Consider the following 21905-nt stretch of genomic DNA (forward strand, 5'->3'; position numbering starts at 1 on the left):
AACCAGCATAAAACCCAGCACACATCATGAATACTGACCATAAAGTTTGGTACAGCTTTAGTTCTAAAAGAAATAGCATCAGAGCCATTTTACCAACCAGACCAGAGCACACCAAACAAACATACAAACAAACAAAAAACTCACTACACTCTGGCCAAGGTCAAAACACTCCCCAATGCAACTAAGGAGAAACTATGTAGATGACTGAACTGAAAGATAGAGGGGCAAAAAATAGCAGCAAAGTGTATGCACTACACACAAGAGACATTACTTGAAGTGCCAGATTCAAGATCGTATATGACCTCTTTTTCAAAACGCCATTGCACTTAGGAGCAAGAAACATAACAGGCTTTCCAAACAAAAACAAGACAGGGACATAGACAAAATGAGAAGACAGAGAAATGCATCCCAAAAGAAAGAACAAGTAAAGGTCATGGCCCGGGACCTAATTGAAACTGATAAAAAGCGATATGCCTGATCCAGAATTTAAAGCAACGTCATTAGGATATTAGCTTAATTTGAGAAAAGCATGGAAGATATCAGGGAGATACTAACAACAGAGATTTTAAAAAGCTAAAAACCAATAAAGTCAAAGTAAAAAATGCAATAACTGAAATTTAAAACTGACTGGCTTTAATCATAAAGACTGAAGAAGTAGAGGAAGGAATAAGTGATATACAAGATAGAATAAGGGAAAATAGGAAAGGTGAAAAGACAGGCAGATAAATATTGGATCACAAATGTAGATATAGGGAACTCAGGGAATCCATAAAGAGTAATAACATTGCTATCATAGGATTCCAAGAAGAAAAGAAGGAAAAAGGGGCAGAAGGTTTATTTGAGGAAATTATAGCTGAAGACTTCCTAATCTGGGGAAGGAAACAGACATCCAAATCCAGGAGTCACAAAGAACTGTCATAAAAATCAATGAAAATATGCCACACCAAGACATTCTATAGTTAAATTTGCAAAATATTGGTATAACGAAAAAAATCCTAAAAGCAGCAAGACAAAAGAAGTTCTTACCATATATGGGAAGATTAATTAGGTTAGCAGCAGATATCTATACAGAAACTTGGCAAGCCACAAGGCAGTGGCATGATATATTCAACGTGCTGAATGGGAAAAATATTCAGGCAAGAATACACTATCCACCAAAGCTATCATTCAGAATAGAAGGAGAGATAAAGAGTTTCTCTTACAGCCAACAAACTTAAGGAGTTTGTGATCAATAAACAGGCTATGAAACAATTATTAAAGGGGACTCTTTGAGTGGGAAGGAAACAGCAAAAGTGACAAAGACCAGAAAGGAACAGAGAAGGTCTCCAAAAACAGTGACAAAACAAGTAATAAAATGGCACTGAATATATATCTACCAATAATTACTCTGGTTGTATAAACGGACTAAATTCTGCAATCACAGGACATAGGGTGTCAGAATAAGTAAAAAGCCGAGACCATATATATGCTGCCTACAAGAGATGCATTTTAGACCTAAAGACACCTGAAGATTGAAAGTGAGGGGATGGAAATATATTTATCATGCAAATGGACGTCAAAAGAAAACCAGAGTACCACTACCAATATCAGACAAATTAGATTTTAAACAAAAGGCTGTAGCAAGAGATGAAGGGCACTATATCAAAATAAAAGGGTCTATTCAATGAAAGGATCTCACATTTGTATTTATGCCCCAACATGAGAGTGCCCAAATATATTAAACATTTAATAACTAACATAAAGTAACTCCATGATAATAATACAATAATAGTAGGGAATTTTAACACCCACTTACATCAATAGACAGATCATCTAAGCAGAAAATCAACAAAGAAACAGTGGCTTTAAATGACACACTGGAACAAATGGACTTAACAGATATATTCAGACTATTTTATCCTAAAGCAGCAGAATACACATTCTTTTCAAGTACACATGAGACACTCTCCAGAATAGATCATATGCTGGATAACAAATCAGGTTTCAACTAGTACAAAAGGACTGAGATCATACCATATATATTTTCTGACCACAACACTATGAAACATGAAGTAAAACAGAAGAAAAAATTGGAAAGACCACAAATACGTGGAGGATAAAGAACACTATACTAACAAGAGAATGAATCAATCAGGAAATTAAAAAAATAAGTAAAAAATACATAAAACACAAATGAAAATGAAAACCAGATGGTTCAAAAGCAGTCAGGATACAGAATACAGCAAAAGCAGTCATAACAGGGAAATTTAAACAACAGAGGCCTACATCAAGAAGCAAGAAAAAATCTTAAATAAACAACCTAAATTTATACTTAAAGGAGGTAGAAAAGAACAACAAATGAAGCCTAAAGACAACAGAAAAAGGAAAATAAGGACTACAGCAGAAATAAATGATATAGAAACAACAACAAAAACAAAGCAAAAACCAGTAGAACAGATCAATGAAACCAAGAGCTGGTTCTTTGAAAAACTTAATAAAATTGATGAACTCCTAGCCAGATTTATCAAAAAGAAAAGAGAAATGACCCAAAGAATTAAAATCACAAGTGAGAGAAGAGAGACCACAAACAACATCATAGAAATACAAACAATTGTAGGAATATTATGAAAAATTATATTCCCTCGAATTAATCAGGAAGAAATGAATAAATTCCTAGAAACATACATATTGACAAAACTGAAATAAGAAAAAATAGAAGACTTGAACAGCCAATATCCAAAACAGAAACTGAATCAGTAATAAAAAATCCCCCAACAAAGTCCAAGGACAGATGTCTTCACAGGGGAAATCTACCAAACATGTAAAGAAGAGTTAATACTGTTATTCTCAAAGTATTTCAAACAATAGAAATGGCATGAAAACCTCAAAACTCATTCTATGAGGCCAGCATTACTCAGCATTTGTCAAAAACTGGACAAAGACCCTACAAAAATACAGAACCACAGGCCAAATATCCCTGATGAATATGGATGCAAAAATTCGCAACAATATATAAGCAAATAAAATCCAAAAGTATATTAAAAAGATAATTAACTACAATCAGTTGGAATTTATTCCTTGGATGTAAGTGTAGTTCAATATTCACAAATCAATCAACGTGATATACCATATTAATAAAAGAAATGATAAAAACCATATGATCCTCTCAATAGATGCAGAAAAAGTATTTGATAAAGTACAACATCCATTCATTTAAAAAAAACCTTGAAAAAAGAGATAGAGGGCACATACATCAAAATAATAAAAGCCATATATGAAAAACAAACAGCTAATATCATCCTCAATGGGAAAAACTGGTATATTTTCCTCTATGGGCAAGGAACAAGAAAGGGACGTCCACTTTCATCACTGTTATCTAACATAGTACTGGAAGTCCTAGTCTCAGCAATCAGAAAATAAAAGGAAATAAACAGCATCCAAATCAGCAAGGAAGAAGTCAAACTTTGGTATTTGCAGATGACATGACATTCTATGTATAAAACCCAAAATATGACACCAAAACATTGCTGGAACTGACACATGAGTTCAGTAAAATCGCAGGATACAGAATCAGCATACAGAAATTTGTTGCATTTCTATACACCAATAATGAAGCAGCAAGAAGAGAAATCAAAAATTGATCCCATTTACAATTGTACCAAAAACCGTAAGATAGATACCTAGCTATAATGCTAACCAGAGGTATAAAAGATCTGTACTCAGAAACTATAGAACACTTAAGAAAAAAATTGAAAATGACACAAAGGAATGGAAAAACATTCCATTATCATGGATTGGAAGAACAAATGTTGTTAAAATGTCTATTCTACCCAAAGAAATCTACACATTTAATGCAATTCCTAGCCAAAAATCACCAGCATTTCTCACAGAGATAGAACAAACAATCTTAAAATTGGTATGACACTACAAAAGGCCTCTAATAGCCAAAGCAATCTTGATAAAGTAAAGCAAAGGTGGAGGCATCACCATTCCGGACTTCAAGTTCTATTACAAAGCTGTAGTGATCAAAGCAGTATGACACAAAACAGGCACAAAAACAGACACGCAGATCAGTGGAATACAATAGAAACCCCAAAAATGAACCCATGACTGTACTGCCAACTAATCTTTGACAATTGCAGGAAAGAATACCCAATGGAAAAAAAAAAGACAATCTCTTCAACAAATGGTGTTGGGAAAACTGGACAGCAACATGCAAAAGAGTGAATATGGATCACTTTCTTATACCATATACAAAAATAAATTCAATATGGATGTGAGACCAGAAACCATCAAAATTTTAGGGACCATAGGCAGTAACATCTTTGACATCTTCCATAGCAACTTCTTACTAGGTATGTCTGTGTCTCGAGGCAAGTGAAACAAAAGCAAAAATGAACTATTGGGACTACATCAAGATATAATGTTTCTGCACAGCAAAGGACACAATTAACAAAACTAAAAGGCAACATTCTGAATGGGAGAAGATATTAGCAAATGACATATCTGATAAAGGGTAAGTATCCAAAATGAATAAAAAAACTGATGGAACTCAACAACCAAAACCAAATAATACAGTAAAGAAATTGGCTGAATACATGAATGCTTTTGTGTGTTCACAAAAGAAGACCTACAGATGGCTAACAGACACAAGAAAAGATGTTCAGCATCACCTAACATCAGGGAAATATAAATCAAAACTACAATGAGATATCATTTCACTCCAGCCATAATGGCTTAAATTAACAACACAAGAGGCAACAGGTGTTGGTGAGGATGTGGAGAAAGGAGAACTTTCTTACAATGTTGCTGGTCATGGAAACTGGTACAGCCACTGGGGAAAACAGTATGGAGATTCTTCAAAAAGTTCAAAATAGAAATACCCTACAATACAGCAATTGCACTACTTGTTATTTATGCAAAGGAAACACAAATACTGATTCAAAGGGTACATGCTCCCCCATATATATAGCAGCATTATGCATAATAGCCAAATTATAAAAGGAGCCCAAATATCCATCATCTGAATGGATAAAGAAGTATATTATTCAGTCATAAAAAATAATCTTACTCAGTAATTAAAAAATGAATTCTTGCTATTGGTAATGAGGTGTATAGAACTATACTGTATTATACTAACCAAAATAAGGCAGTCAGAGAAAAACAAATACCATATGACTTCAATCATAGGTAGAATTTAAGAAAAAAAAAAACAGGTGAACATAAGGGAAAGAAGAAAAAAGGGCAAACCAGAAAATAGACTCTTAACTATAGAGAATAAAGTTAGGGTTACTTGAAGGGAGGTGGACAAAGGGATAGGTTAAATGTGTGATGGGTATTAAGGATGGCACTTGATGTGATGAGCACTGAGTACTGTATGTAACTGATGAATCACTAAATTCTACACTTGAAACTAATATTACACTGTATTTTAACTAACTGGAACTTAAATAAAACTTAAAAAAATGCTACTAAAGTGAAGCACTTAGCATCAGTGGATAAATTTCTACAAACATACAGTCTTCTAAAACTGAATCAGGAAGGAATAGAAAATCCCAACAGAACAACTACTAGAACAAAATTCAATGGGTAATTACAATTTTCCAAGAAGAAAATATTCAGGGCCAGAAGGAATCACAGGTGAAATCTATCAAACATTTAAAGAAGAATTAATACCTATTGTCTTTAAACTATTCCAAAAATGTTAAAGAGGAATGAAAGGTTTCAAATACCTTTACAAGTGTAGAATTACCCTGATTCCACAACCAAACAAGGACACAATGAAAAAGAATATTATGGGCTGTTTCTGATCAACAAGTATACAGAAATCTCCAGCAAAATATTAACAAATTGCATGCAATAGTTAAGCAATAAACAGCATTGAAGTGGATTATTCACCATGATCAAGTTTGATTCATTTATTCTGGGATGCAAGAGTTGAACAACCAGGAATAAAAAACTTGATACACCACATTAACAAGAGAAATAATAAAAATTATATAATCATTTCAATACATGCAGATAAATTATTTAACAAAATTAAACACCCATTTATGATAAAAATCCTCAGTATACTCTGTTTAAGGGAACATACCTCTGTATAATGAAGGAAATATACGAAAAACTTACAGCTAGCATTCTACTCAATGGTGAAAAACAGAGAACACTTACTCTAAGATTAAAACCAAAACAATGATGCCCACCTCTCCCACTTTTCAACACAGTAATGGAAGTACCAGCCATACCAATAAAACAAGAAAAGAAATAGAGAGTATCCATATTGGCAAGAAGTATAATTGCCACTGTTTTCAGATAACATGATAATATATGCTGAGAACTCTAAAATGTACTCAAAAACACTACTAGAAATAATAAATGAATCAACAAGTTTGTAGCATATGAGATTAATATACACATTCTATTGCATTTCTATACACTAATCACAAATTATCAGAAAATTAAGACAGCAATTCTACTTTTAATTGCCCCTCAAAGAATAAAATACCTAGGAATGAACTTAAGCAAGGAAGTAAAAGACATATACTCTGAAAAGTATAAAAGATTTATGAAAAAAATGGAAGACAACAAATACAAACTTATTCCACCCTCATTAATTAGAAAAATTAATATTGTCAAAATGTTAATACTACTCAAAGAAATCTACAGATTCAATGCAATCCTTATCAATATACCAATAATGTTTGTCACAGAACAAGAAGAAATATCCCTAAAATATTTATGGAACCATGAAAGACCCTGAATAGCCAATGCAAATTTGAGAAAGGAGAACGAAGATGGGGGTATCACAATTTCAGGTATCAATATATAATATAAGCTATAATGATTAAACGTTATAATATGGGCATAACAGAATACAGATCCCCAAAATAAATCCACCCTTAGTCCACTAATTTATGAGAAAAATACAGGAATATAAAGAGGAGTAGATAGCCTCCTACATAAATGGTACCGGCAAACCTGGACACCTACATGCAAAAGAATGAAGATAGAACACTTTCTTTTTTAATTTATTTAAGTTTATTTATTTTGAGAGAGACAGAGAAAGCGAGTGGGGGAGGGGCAGAGAGAGAGGGAGATAAAGAATCTCAAGCAGGCTCCACAATCAACATGAAGCCTAATGTGGGAATTGATCTCGTGAAGTGTGAGAGCATGACCTGAGCCAAAACCAAGAGTCGGATGCTTAAATGAATGAGTCACCCAGGCACCCTACGTTGAAACACTTTCTTTCACAATACACAAAAGTAAACTCAAAATGGATGAGAGTCCTAAATGTGAAACATAAAACCATGAAACTTCAAGAAGAAACATAGGCTGTAATCACCTTGACCTCAACAATATTCTTCTATGTTTGTCTCTTCAGGCATCAAAATGAAAAGCAAATATAAACTGTTGGGACTACATCAAAATAACAATCTTTGGCACAGATAAGTAAACAATCAACAAATCTAAAATCTACTTAATTGGAAAAGACATCTGAAAATGATATATCTGATAAGGGGTTAATATCCAAATTATATAAAAAATTATACCTCTCAGTTTGTTCTCAGTTTTTAAGAACAAACTGAGTGGTATAGATGGGTATTGAGGAGGGCAACTGTTGGGATGAGCACTAGGTGTTGTATGGAAACCAATTAGACAATAAATTTCATATAAAAAACTTAAAAAAAGAAATGCATTTTATACAAGGACCCAAGGAAAAAAATATACCACTCAACACCAAAAAAAAAAATTATCTGATTCAAAAAAATGGACAGAGGACCTGAACAGATATTTTTTCCAAATACCTACAAAGAGTCAGCAGACACATGAAAAGATGTTCAACATCATTAATCATCACGGAATGTAAATCAAAACCAAAATGGGCTATCACCTTACATCTGTTATAATGGCTACAATAAAAAAGACCAGAAATAACAAGTGTTGGGGAGGTTGTGGAAAAAAAGGAACCCTGCTACACTATTGGTAGGAGTGTAAATTGATGCACCCACTGTGGAAAAAACACTATGGAGGTTCCTGAATTCAAAAACTTTTAAATGCAGAAGTTATGACCCAGTAATTCCACAATTTCTTATGTACTCAAAGAAAACAGAAAATGGTAATTTAAAAAGATACATGTTATTTGGAGCATTATATGCAGTAGTCAGGATTTGGAGCAAACCCAAGTTTCCGATAATAGATGAATGGGTAGAGAGGTGGTGGTACACACACACACACACACACACACACACACACACACACGGAACAGCACTCAGTCATAAAAAGGGAAGAGATTCTACCATTTGTGACAACATGGATAGGCTTACAAGATATTATAGTGAGTGAGATGCATCAAAGGTAAATACCATTTTGTTTCGCTATATGTGCAATCTTAAAAAAATACAAATAAAAACCACAAATAGACCCATAAATACATAGAACAAACTGATGGTTACCAGAGGATAGGAGGGGGAGTGGGTGGGAAAAATGTGTCAAGGGGATTGGAAAGTATAGGCATTTAGTTATGTAATGAATAAATCATGGGAATAAAAGGTAGAATATAGGGTATAGAGTAAATAATATTTTTACAGTGTTGTATGGTAACATACAGTATCTACACTTGTGTTGAGCATACCATAACAAAATTGCCCCATTAGTATTGTATATCTGAAGCTGATGTAACATTGTGTGTCAAACATACTTCAACAAAAATATATTTATCTTTCTCTGACTCATTTCAATTAACATTATATGATCTAGATTCATTCATGTTGCAAATGGGAAGAAATCATTCTTTTTTATGGCTGAGTAATATTACATTCTATGTATATACACTACATCTTCTTTATCCATTCATCTGTTGATGGACACTTGGGTTGCATACATATCTTTGCTATTATAAATAATGGTGCAGTGAACATAGGAATACATATATCTTTTTGAAGTATGTTTTTGATTTCCTACCAACAGTGTGTGAGGATTACTTTTCCTCCATATTCATATCAACACTTGCTGTTTCTTCTCTTTTTATTTCATACATTGTGACAGGTGTGAGGTCATATCTCACTGTGGTTTTTATTTGAACTTTACTGATGGTTAGTGTTGAGCATCTTTTCATATGAAGGGATTACAAGTACACTTATCATCAATGAGGGCAAGATGGCAGTGGAGTAGAGGACCATTGGCTGGCCCCACCCTATAAATGCAACAAGATATCTATCTGCTTATTTCAGAGCAGAGATGGTGCAGAGAGGTGAAGTGGTGGAGAGAGAAGCCACAGAGGGCAGGGAGCTGTTTTTGCTTGCAAAGAGAGGATGAAGAAAGCACTCCCCCAAAAGAACTGGAGAGAAAGTGGAAAAGTGGAAACAGCCACAGGGACTGAACCAAAAAGGGAGAAAAGAGAAAGGAGAGGGTTTAAATTCCATTAAGACACTATAAACAGGGGGAACGCAGAGTCTGAAACTCTGCAGCTCAATACCTCCCAGTGCTCTGGTGGGAAGGGCAAATCCTCAGGAGCAGCGTGGGGTCTGGGAGGTCACAGGCCACACAGGGAGAAGTGATTCCACTGCCAGAAGGACATTTGGTAGAGGCTGTGTAGCCACCCAGACCCAGAAGACTTCAGAGAACAACCACATTCACTGGTGCTGGAACAAGGTCATTGGGGGTGAATCCTGGTGCCAGATGTGTGTTGTGATTTTCAATAATCCCTAAAACTCTGCTGCTACACAATCACGTGAACTTTTTCTGGAGCAGGCTGGCACCCAGCCACACTCTGTGGGCATCATCAGCAGCATGGTCCCATGAACATTCCTGGGTGTGGCTGGCACCTAGCCATTGCTCAGTGAGACCCAAAGGATCTGAGTGGGTCACAGCCAAAGTCCCTCAGAAGTGAGGGGTCAGGAAATAGCCGCATTTGAGATAAAACTCAGGAGGGAGATGCTGCCTGGCAACCTGATGACTTGGTCATGGACAGTGTAAAAGCCAGGAGTGAACCAAAGTGGGGGTCAAAGGACAGGTGCACAATTGCTGGTTGGGGAGAGCAAAGAGTTCCAATAATAGAGACTGGGTAGCTTGATGACACTGTTTTCACCCCTCCTGCGGATGCACATTCACACCTACAAGCACCATAACAATCCACCCCAGTAAGCTAAGCCGCACCATCTAGTGGAGAACAGGGCCATTACACTAAGCATTGCCCAACTGGGCCAACCTCGCTCATCAGAAACACCACAAATCTTTCCACCTGCTTAGTTTATGGAATATAAAGTACATTATAGTTTGACCTCTAGGGGAAATGGATATAATTTCAACCATATTTCAGTCTGTTCACTGGTCCATCTGTTCAATTTTCTTTTTTATTCTTTTTCATTTCTTTTTCTTGAATACAGAAAGATAAAAAATTTATTTTTATTTTCAATTTTATTAAATATTTTTTCTTTATTTTTTCTACTATAATTTTTACTTTCTGTAAATTTTTTAAATTCTATTTTAATTCATCTTTTCATTTTATTCTATTTCATTGTATGTATTTTCTCAAATTTTCGAACGTTTTCCTTTTTCCCCCCTTTTTTCTACTCTATCAAGCTCCTTTCAATAACCAGACCAAAACACATGCAGAATCTACTATGATTTATTTGATTTTTTATGTGTGTGCTTTTAATTTTTTAATTTTGATTTTTTTAGTTTATCAATTCCTTTTTTTCTCCTCAAATTGATGAAATGAAGGAATTCACCCCAAAAGAAAGAGCAGAAAGTAACGACAGCCAGGGACTCAATCAACACAGACATAAGCAAGATGCCTGAACCAGAATTTAGAATCATGATAATAAGAGTACTAGCTGGGGTCGAAAATAGATTAGAATAACTCCATGCAGATAATAGAAATAAAAACTAGTCAGGATGAAATAAAAAATGCTATAACTGAGCTGCAATCTTGAAAGGATGCTACAGTGGCAAAGGACAGTTGAGGCAGAAGAGCAAATCAGTGATGTAGAGGACAAACTCATGGAGAATGAAGAAGCAGAAAAAAAGAAGGAAACTAAGGCAAAAGAGTGTGATTTAAGAATTAGAGAAAGCAGTGACTGATTAAAAAGGAACAACATCAGAATCATAGGGGTCCAAAAAGATGAAGAGAGAAAAAGGGGAAAAAGAGTATGTGAGCAAATCATAGCAGAAAACTTTCCTAACCTGGAAAAAGAAACAGACATCAAAATCCAGGAAGCACAGAGGACTCCCATTAGTTTCAACAAACACCGACCATCAAAAAGGCATATAATAGTCAAATTGACAATAGTCAGGCAAGGAAAGAATGATAAAACAGCAAGGGAGAAAAAGTCCTTACCTACAAAGGAAGACAGATCAGGTTTGCAGTAGACCTATCCACTTGGCAGGCCAGAAAGGAGTGGCAGGATATATTTAATGGGCAGAATCAGAAAAATATGCAACCAAGAATTCTTTATCCAGAAAGGCTGTCATTCACAATACAATGAAAGATAAAACATTTCACAGGCAAACAAAAATTAAAGGAGGTCGTGACCCCTGAGCAAGCCCTTCAAGAAATTTTAAGAAGGATTCTCTGGAAGAGTACAAAGATGGCGGCATAGGAGGGCACTGAGCTCACATCATTCTGCTGATCACTTAGATTCCACCCACACCTGCATAAATAACCCAGAAAACTCCCAGAAGACTAGCAGAATGGACTCTCTGGAGCAAAGCATAGACAAGAGTCGCACAGAAAAGGTAGGAAGGGCGGACAGGTGGTGCACGCTACACGGACTGACAGGAGGAAGCCAGGGAGGTGGAGGGGCAGCCTGTCTGGCAAGGCAGAGCCCCTGAAGTATGGCTTGTAAAAGCAGAGGGAGTCGGACTGGGTGAGTTCTGACAGCCAGCAGGACTTAACATCTGAAATGTTAAAAGTCAACAGTTCTGCACAGAGAGCAGGAGGGTGAGGGGATGCCAGGAGGGAGAGTTATTGAGCGCTGGAAGACAGAGCTCAAGTCCACTAGCAAAAAAGGTGCTGGCCAGTGCCATCTCCCTCTCCCAGCCCCCAGCCATAATCCCAAAGGGAACCAGTTCCCATCACAGAACTTGCTTGCACCATGGAACACACAATGCTGTGCTTTTGTGGATCCATCCCTCTGACAGGTTGGCCTCCATCCTGGTGCTGCACGGCCCTTCCCATAAGGGACCACCGACTGCAAAGTGAGCTAAGCCTACCCCTCCTGCCCCTGTGCAGCTTGTGGATCCATCCTGGCTAATATGCCAGATCCTATCAAAGCAGCACCACAAGCCTGGCAGTGTGCAAGTAGCCCAGACAGGGGCCACACAACTCCACAGAGAGTCCTGTCCTTGGGAGAGGGAAGATAAGGTACACACCAGTCTGACTGTGGCCCCAGCAGTGGGCTGAGGGCAGACATCAGATCTGACTGGGGCCCCGCCCACCAACACAAGTTACTCCGGACAGCACGGGGAAATACTCTGCAGTTCCACGCCACCACAGGGACTACCCAAAATGATGACACAGAAGAACTCTCCTCAAAAGAAACTCCAGGAAGTAGTGATAGCTAACGAATTGGTCAAAAACGATTTAAGCAATATAACGGAACAAGAATTTAGAATAGTGGTCATAAAATTAATGGCTGGGCTTGAAAAAAGTATAGAGGACAGCAGAGAATCTATTGCTACAGAGATCAAGGGACTAAGAAACAGTCGGGGGGGGGGGGAGACATAAAAAATGCTATAAATGAGCTGCAAAATAAAATGGAGGCGACCACAGCTCAGATTGAAGAGGCAGAGGAGAGAATAGGTGAATTAGAAGATAAAATTATGGAAAAAGAGGAAGCTGAGAAAAAGAGAGATAAAAAAATCCAGGAGGATGAGGGGACAATTAGAGAACTAAGTGATGTGATGAAAAATAATAACATACGCATAATTGGGATTCCAGAGAAGGAAGAGAGAGAGAAAGGGGCTGAAGGGGTACTTTAACAAATCATAGCTGAGAACTTCCCTGATCTGGGGAATGAAAAGACATTGAAATCCAAGAGGCACAGAGAACTCCCTTCAGACGTAACTTGAATCGCTCTTCTGTATGACATGTCATAGTGAAACTGGCAAAATACAAGGATAAAGAGAAAACTCTGAAAGCAGCTAGGGATAAACATGCTCAATCATATAAAAGGAGACCGATAAGACTAGCAACGGTTCTATCTACTGAAACTTGGCAGGCCAGAAAGGAAAGGCAAGAAATCTTCAATGTGATGAACAGAAAAAAAATATGCAGCCAAGAATCCTTTATACAGCAAGTCTGTCTTTCAGAATAGAAAGAGATAAAGGTCTTCACAAACAAGCAAAAACTGAAGAAATTCATCACCACTAAACCAGCCTTACAAGAGATCCTAAGGGGGATCCTGCAAGACAAAGTACAAGAGACATCACTACAAGCATGAAACCTACAGACATCACAAAGACTCTAAACCCGTATCTTTCTATAATAACACTGAATGTCAATGGACTAAATGCTGCAACCAAAAGACATAGGGTATCAGAACGGATAAAAAAAAAAAAAAAAAAAAAAAAAAAAAAAAAAAAAAAAAAAAAACCCATCCATTTGGTGTCCAAAAGAGATTCGTTTAGACCTGAGGACACCTTCAGATTGAAAGTGAGGGGATGGAGAACTATCTATCATGCTACTTGAACTCAAAAGAAAGCTGGAGTAGTCATACATATATCAGAAAAACTAGACTTCAAATTAAAGGATGTAACAAGAGATGAAGAAGGACATTATATAATAATTACAGGGTCTATCCATCAGGAAGAGCTAACAATTATAAATGTCTATGCACCAAATAGGAAGCCCCCAAATATATAAAAGAATTAACCACAAACATAAGCCACCTTATTGATAAGAATGTGGTAATTGCAGGGGATTTTAACACTCCACTTACAGAAATGGATAGATCATCTAGACACAGGATCAATAAGAAAACAAAGGCCTTGAATGATACATTGGATCAGATAGACTTGACAGATCTATTTAGAACTCTGCATCTCAAAGCAACAGAATATACTTTCTTCTCGAGTGCACATGGAACATTCTCCAAAATAGATCACATACTGGGTCACAAAACCGCTCTTCATAAGTATACAAGAATTGAAATCATACCATGCATACTTTCAGACCACAATGTTATGAAGCTTGAAATCTACCACGGGAAAAAGTCTGGAAAACTTCCAAAAACATGGAGGTTAAATAACACCCTACTAATGAATGAATGGATCAAGCAGGCAATTCAAGAAGAAATTGAAAACTATATGGTAACAAATGAAAATGAAAATACAACAATCCAATCGCTTTGGGATGTAGCAAAGGTATGCCTGAGGGGAAATTACATTGCAATACAGGCCTATCTCAAGAAACAAGAAAAACCCCAAATACAAAATCTAACAGCACACCTAAAGGAAATAGAAGCAGAACAGCAAAGGCCCCTCAAATCTAGAAGAAGAGAAATAATAAAGATCACAGCAGAAATAAACAATATACAATCTAAAAAACTGTAGAGCAGATCAATGAAACCAAAAGTTGGTTTTTTGAAAAAATAAACAAAATTGATAAACCTCTAGTCAGGCTTCTCAAAAAGAAAAGGGAGAGGACCCAAATAGATAAAATCATGAATGAAAATGGAATTATTACAACCAATCCCTCAGAAATACAAGCAATCATCAGGGAGTACTATGAAAAATTATATGCCAACAAACTGGACAACCTGGAAGAAATGGACAAATTCCTAAACACCCACACACTTCCAAAACTCAAATAGGAAGAAATAGAAAACTTGAGCACACCCATAACCAGCGATGAAATTGAAACAGTTATCAAAAATCTCCTTGGGGCGCCTGGGTGGCGCAGTCGGTTAAGCGTCCGACTTCAGCCAGGTCACGATCTCGCGGTCCGTGAGTTCGAGCCCCGCGTCAGGCTCTGGGCTGATGGCTCAGAGCCTGGAGCCTGTTTCTGATTCTGTGTCTCCCTCTCTCTCTGCCCCTCCCCCGTTCAGCTCTGTCTCTCTCTGTCCCAAAAATAAATAAATGTTGAAAAAAAAATTTTTTTAAAAAAAAAATCTCCTGACAAATAAGAGTCCAGGACCAGATGGCTTCCCTCGGGAATTCCACCAGGCAATTAAAGTAGAGATAATACCTATCCTTCTCAAGTTATTCCAAAAAATAGAAAGGAAAGGAAATTTCCAGACTGATTCTATGAAGCCAGAATTACTTTGATTCCTAAACCAGACAGAGACCCAGTGCAAAAAAGAGAACTGCAGGCCAATATCCCTGATGAATATGGATGCAAAAATTCTCAATAAGATACTAGCAAATCGAATTCAAGAGCATATAAAAAGAATTATTCACCATGATCAAGTGGGATTCATTCCTGGGATGCAGGGCTGGTTCAACATTCGCAAATCAAGCAACGTGATACATGACATTAATAAAAGAAAAGATAAGAACCATATGATCTTGTCAATCGATGCAGAAAAGGCATTTGACAAAATTCAGCAACGTTTCTTAATAAAAACCCTCGAGAAAGTCGGGACAGAAGGAACACACTTAAACATCATCAAAGACATTTATGAAAAGCCCACAGCTAACATCATCCTCAATGGGGAAAAACTGAGAGCTTTCCCCCTGAGATCAGTAAGACGACAGGGATGTCCACTCTCACCACTGTTGTTTTCCATAGTGTTGGAAGTTCTAGCATAAGCAATCAGACAACAAAAGGAAATCAAAGGCATCAAAATTGTTAATGATGATATCAAGCTTTCACTTTTTGCAGATGACATAATATTATACATGGAAAAGCCGATAAACTCCACCAAAAGTCTGCTAGAACTCATACAGGAATTCAGCAAAATCACAGGATACCAAATCAATGTACAGAAATCAGTTGCATTCTTATTCACTAATAATGAAGCAACAGAAAGACAAATAAAGAAACTGATCCCATTCACAATTGCACCAAGAAGCATAAAATACCTAGGAATAAATCTAACCAAAGATGTAAAAGATCTGTACGCTGAAAACTATAGAAAGCTTATGAAGGAAATTGAAGAAGATATAAAGAAATGGAAAAATATTCCGTGCTCATGGATTGGAAGAATAAATTTTGTTAAAATGTCAATACTACCCAAAGCTATCTACACATTCAATGCAATCCCAATCAAAATTTCACCAGCATTCATTTTGAAGCTAGAACAAGCAACCCTAAAATTTGTAAGGAACAACAAAAGGCCCAAATAGCCAAAGAAATTTTGAAGAAGACCAAAGTAGGAGGCATCACAATCCCAGCCTTTAGCCTCTAGTACAAAGCTGTAATCATCAAGACAGCATGGGATTGGCACAAAAACAGACACATAGACTAATGGAATGGAATAGAAACTCCAGAAATAAAACCACAAAAGTATGGCCAACAAAACTTTGACAAAGCAGGAAAGAATACCCAATGGACAAAAGACAGTCTCGTTAACAAATGGTGCTGGGAGAACAAGACAGCAACAGGCAGAGGGATAAAACCAGACCACTTTCTTACACAATTCACAAAAACAAACTCAAAGTGGATAAAAGACCTGAATGTGAGACATGAAACCATCAAAACCCCAGAGGTAAAAGCAGGAAAAAACCTCTCTGACCTTATCCGCAGCAATTTCTTACTTGACACCTCCCCAAAGGCAAGGGAATTAAAAGCAAAAATGAACTATTGCGACCTCATGAAGATCAAAAGCTTCTGCACAGCAAAGGAATCAACCAACAAAACTAAAAGGCAACCAACAGAATGGGAAAAGACATTTGCAAATGACATATCAGACAAAGGGCTAGTATCCAAAATCTATAAAGAGCTCACCAAACTCCACACCCAAAAAACAAATAATCCAGTGAAGAAATGCGCAGAAAACATGAATAGACACTTATCTAAAAAAGACGCCCTGATGGACAACAGACTCATATAAAGATGCTCAACCTCACTCCTCATCAGGGAAATACAAATCAAAACCACACTGAGCTATCACCTCACTCCAGTCAGAGTGGGTAAAATGAACAAATCAGGGACCCTACATGCTGGAGAGGATGTGGAGAAATGGGAACCCTCCTGCACTGTTGGTGGGAATGCAAACTGGTCCAGCTGCTCTGGAAAACAGTGTGGAGGTTCCTCAAAAAATTAAAACTAGACCTACCCTATGACCCAGCAATAGCACTCCTAGGAATTTACCCAAGGGATACAGGAGTGCTGATGAATAAGGACACTTGTACCCCAATGTTTATAGCAGCACTCTCAACAATAGCCAAATTATGGAAAGAGCCTAAATGTCCATCAAATGACGAATGGATAAAGAAATTGTGGTTTATATACACGATGGAGTACTACGTGGCAATGAGAAAGAATGAAATATGGTCCTTTGTAGCAACGTGGATAGAACTGGAGAGTGTGATGCTAAGTGAAATAAGCCATACAGAGAAAGACAAATACCATATGTTTCACTCTTATGTGGATCCTGAGAAGCTTAACAGAAGTCCATGGGGGAAAGGAAGGAAAAAAAGGAGGTTAAAGAAGGAGAGAGCCAAAGCATAACAGACTCTTAAAAACTGAGAACTGAGGGTTGATGTGGGATGGGAGGGAGTGGAGGGTGGGTGAGGGGTATTGAGGAGGGCACCTTTTGGGATGAACACTGGGTGTTTTATGGAAACCAATTTGACAATAAATTTCATCTAAATAAATAAATAAATAAATAAACAAATAAATAAAAATGGAGAACAAACTGAGGGTTGATGCGATTGGGTGGGAGGGGAGGGTGGGTGATGTATATTGAAGAGGTCACCTTTTGGGATGAGCACTGGGCGTTCTATGGAAACCAATTTGATAATAAATTTCATATTAAAAATAATTAAAATAAAATGGGAGATATTATAAAAAAAGAAGATATGGTACTATTTGGAGATCAAAAAGAATCAAATTTTGCCACTTGCAACTATGTGGATGGTACTAGAGGGTATTATGCTAAGCAAAATTAGTCCGTCAGAGAAAGACAAATATCGTATGACTTCACTCATATGAGGACTTTAAGATACAAAATAGATAAACATAAGGGAAGGGATGAAAAAATAATATAAAAACAGGGAGAGGGACAGAAACATAAGAGATACTTAAATATGGAGAACAAACAGGGTTACTGGAGGGTTTGTGGGAGGGGGGATGGGCTAAATGGGTAAGGGGCATTAAGGAATCTACTCCTGAAATCATTGTTGCACTATATGTTAACTAAATTAAAAAATTGATGTAGATTAAATATAAATTAAAAAATAAATTAAATAAAATTAAAAAAAATAAAGGTAGTGTAGAGGACACATCAAAGAAGGTAGGAAGTGCAGAGATGTGCTTAGGATTGTGGGAAATACATCTAAGAATTCTGCACACTTGCGCAAATGGGTTAACAAGTCTTAGCACTGAAAGCCACCACAGATTGAAAGCGCCCAAGATTAGACATTAAGGAAAACAAGGCTTAGGGTGGAAAGCCACTCCCACAAGACAAAAGTATCTGAGAACAGTTAGAAGACAACATTTAGAATCAGAAAGCCCCCACAGGGCAAAGACATGCAAGGTTAGGTAGGGAAAAGAGTTTCTGGTTTGCCTTGAGGCAGCATGCTCCAGAAATCTTAAACTTTGGAGATAACAGCTACTCAGCTATATTGCCTACAGAGAAACAATGTCCATCTGGTATGTGGCACCAATATATCATTGTGCTTTAATCTCAACTGCTAACACCATTCACCCCCCAAACCCTTTGCTTCTTACACACACACATTTAATGGTCACTAGCTTATTGTTTTCCTACTGCATGTTCACCATGTATGTAAAACCTTGAGAGCTCAATAAATACAGAGATGAAACTGCTGTTCAGGGCTCTTATCTCCTCCCAGACATTAGCCTCTCTTGTTTTCATTTCTGTGTCTGCTCTCTTGCTGGACAAGAGAAAACTCCGGACTCATAGTCTGCAACATAGGGGAGAAATTGATCCTGGCTCCTGGGCAAGGTAGGGAGCCATGGTCATGGATAAAGGGGAAAGAAAGAGGAGCACACGGGGGAATGCACAAGGAGAACACTTCCCCATAGGTATTGGGTTGCAAAGTGACAGAGGATGAATTTCATGAGTTCTTGCAACTAGAGGGGCTTAAAGCCTGAAGTTTTAAATGTCAGCAGGCTGGGCTTTAGGAGAGCCTGGAGACATTGAGGCTGCTATTGGAGAGAAGACAGGCAAACAACCTGAAGACATGAAGCATGGATAAAGCAATATGAAGAGCACCTGGGGCAAACAGTGTGGCGATCATTTGCTCTTCTCAGGGCATTCCCCTGAGAGACAGCATCCATGGAGAGACTTCTTTGGGAATATAGGAGCTATGTGGTGCCATTTACCTCCCCTGTCCCTCAGTATAAGCACAGAGTCACCTGAGGGAAGCAGCACAGTACACATACTGGCTTCCTAACTTGATCACATTAAGCACCACCCTGCTGTGCTAAAATGGAACTACCATACTCAGTCACACTTACCTCAGTTCCAGCAGAGCAGGCCCCTCCCCCATAAGACCAAAACAAACCTCTACCCACACATCTCCTGACCAGGGCCTCATTTCTGGTGGAACTGATACAGGTCTTATTTAACAAGCAAATGAGAACACACCTAGTTAAAACTTGCCACATTCAGGCCAGGGACCAAACACTGCCCACAGAAAACAGGAAGAGCCTCTGCAGATGACTGGCCTGAAGGACAGAGCAGCCAGAAAACAACAATATAATGCACACAGCACACACTGGACACGCGCAGTGATGTGCCAGGCCTATGTCACTACTTGACCTCTTTTTCATAAGGCAAATAGCTTAAGGAGAAGGAGAAATAACTGGCTTTTATAACACAGAGGAGCAGGCAGAGACTTAGGCAAACTTTGAAGACCAAGGAATTTATCACAGATAAAGAAGAAGATAAGGCAATGGACAAGATTTAGATAGATATAGATATAGATATAGATATAGATATAGATATAGATATAGATATATCTTCATCATAAAGATACTCACTAGACTTGAGAAATGAATGGAAGACATCAGTAAGACCCTTACCACAGAGATAAAATAGTTAACAAGGAGCCAATCAGAAATGAAGAATGCAATAAACGAGATCACAAATACAACTGATACAATGAACAGGAGGGTGGGATAAAGCAGAGAAATGAATTAATGACCTAGAAGACAAAGTAATGGAAAGCAATGAAGCTGAATAATGGAGCAAAAGGAGAATTTTGCTAAATGAGCATAGCATTAGGGAACTCAGTGACTCCATGAAATTTAATAACACCCCTATTACAGGAGACTCAGAAAAGAAAGAAAAAGGGGGAGAAAATATATTTGAAGAAATAATAACTGAAAATTCCATAATTTGGGGAAGAATACAAATATCCAGATCCTGGAGGCACAGAGAACCCATAACAAAATAAATAAAAGCAGATCCACACCAAGATATATTATAATTACACTAGCAAAATACAGTGATAAGTAAGAAATCTTAAAGCAGCAGGACAAAGGAAGACAGTTAATTATAATGGAAAGCCCATAAGACTATCACTACATTTTTTTTCAGCAGAAACTCTTCAAGTCAGAGGGGACTAGCATGACATAGTGAAAGTACTCCGTGGGATATATGTGTACCCAAAAATACTCCATCCAGCAATACTACCATTCAAAATAGAAGAAGAAATTATTTCACAGACAGAAATTAAAGGAGTTCATGACCACTAAACCAGCCCTGCAAAAAATACTTACGGGTACTCTGTGAGTGGAAAAGAATGACTAAAAGTGTCAGTAGGAAAGAAATACAAAAGCAGTAAAAGTTAATATTATTATAAAACACAAGTCAAGCAACTCACAAAATAAAAACATGTTAAATATAATAACACATACCTAAAACGTGAGGATGAGAGGAGTAAAGGATCCAAACATAGACAACTATCAACTTAATATACACTTCTTTATGCAGAAAATATTATATATAAATATAATGGTAATCACAAATCAAAAACTACTAATAAATATATAAAGAATAAAGAGAAAAATCAAAATATACCACTAAACAAAACCAACAAATCATGAAAAAGAGAAAGATAAGGAAGGATCAGAAAAAATCCCCAGACATAATGACAAAACTAGTAATAAAATGGCAGCAAATACATATCTATCATTAGTTTGAATGCAAATGAACTAAGTGTTCCAATCAAAAGATACAGGGAGCATTGAAATGTTTCCTACAGGAGACTAATTTTAGACACAAAGACATCTCCAGATTGAAAGTGAGGGGACGTAGTAATAATTATCATGCAAACAGGTGTCGAAAAAAAGCTGTAGTTGCAATTCTTACAACAGACAAACTAGACTTTAAAACAAATACTGTAACAAGAAACAAAGAAGGGCACTATACAATAATAAAGGGGGAAATAAAACAAGAAGAAATGACAATTATAAATATTTATGCGGCCAACACAGAAGCACCCAAATACATAAAACAATTAATAACAAACATAAAGGAACTAAGTGATAATAATACAATAATAGTAGGGGACATTAACACCCATATATCAATGGACAGATCATCTAAGCAGAAAATCAAGAAGGAAACAATGATTTTGAATGACACACTCGGGCAGATAGACTTAAGACATATATTCAGAACATTTCATCCTAAAGCAACAGAATACACATTTTTTTTCCAGTGTGCATGGGACATTCTTCAGAATAGATCACATACTTTTTCAGAAATCAGACCTTCACAAGTACAAAAATATTGAAATCATACCACACATATTTTCTGATCCCAACACTGAAACTAGAAGTGCATCAC

General features: G+C 37.0%; 1 long non-coding RNA gene across 1 annotated transcript; it reads left to right on the forward strand.

Moving 5' to 3' along the window:
- Nucleotides 1–470: 470 nt before the first annotated feature.
- LOC115507490 lies at nt 471–20182 on the forward strand. The gene is made up of 3 exons (XR_003966667.1): nt 471–496; nt 11082–11091; nt 20085–20182. It is a non-coding gene; the product is annotated as an uncharacterized LOC115507490 (long non-coding RNA).
- The last annotated feature ends 1723 nt before the right edge of the window (nt 20183–21905 follow it).

This window comes from Lynx canadensis, chromosome X (assembly GCF_007474595.2).
Source record: "Lynx canadensis isolate LIC74 chromosome X, mLynCan4.pri.v2, whole genome shotgun sequence".
NCBI classification, from domain to species: domain Eukaryota; kingdom Metazoa; phylum Chordata; class Mammalia; order Carnivora; family Felidae; genus Lynx; species Lynx canadensis.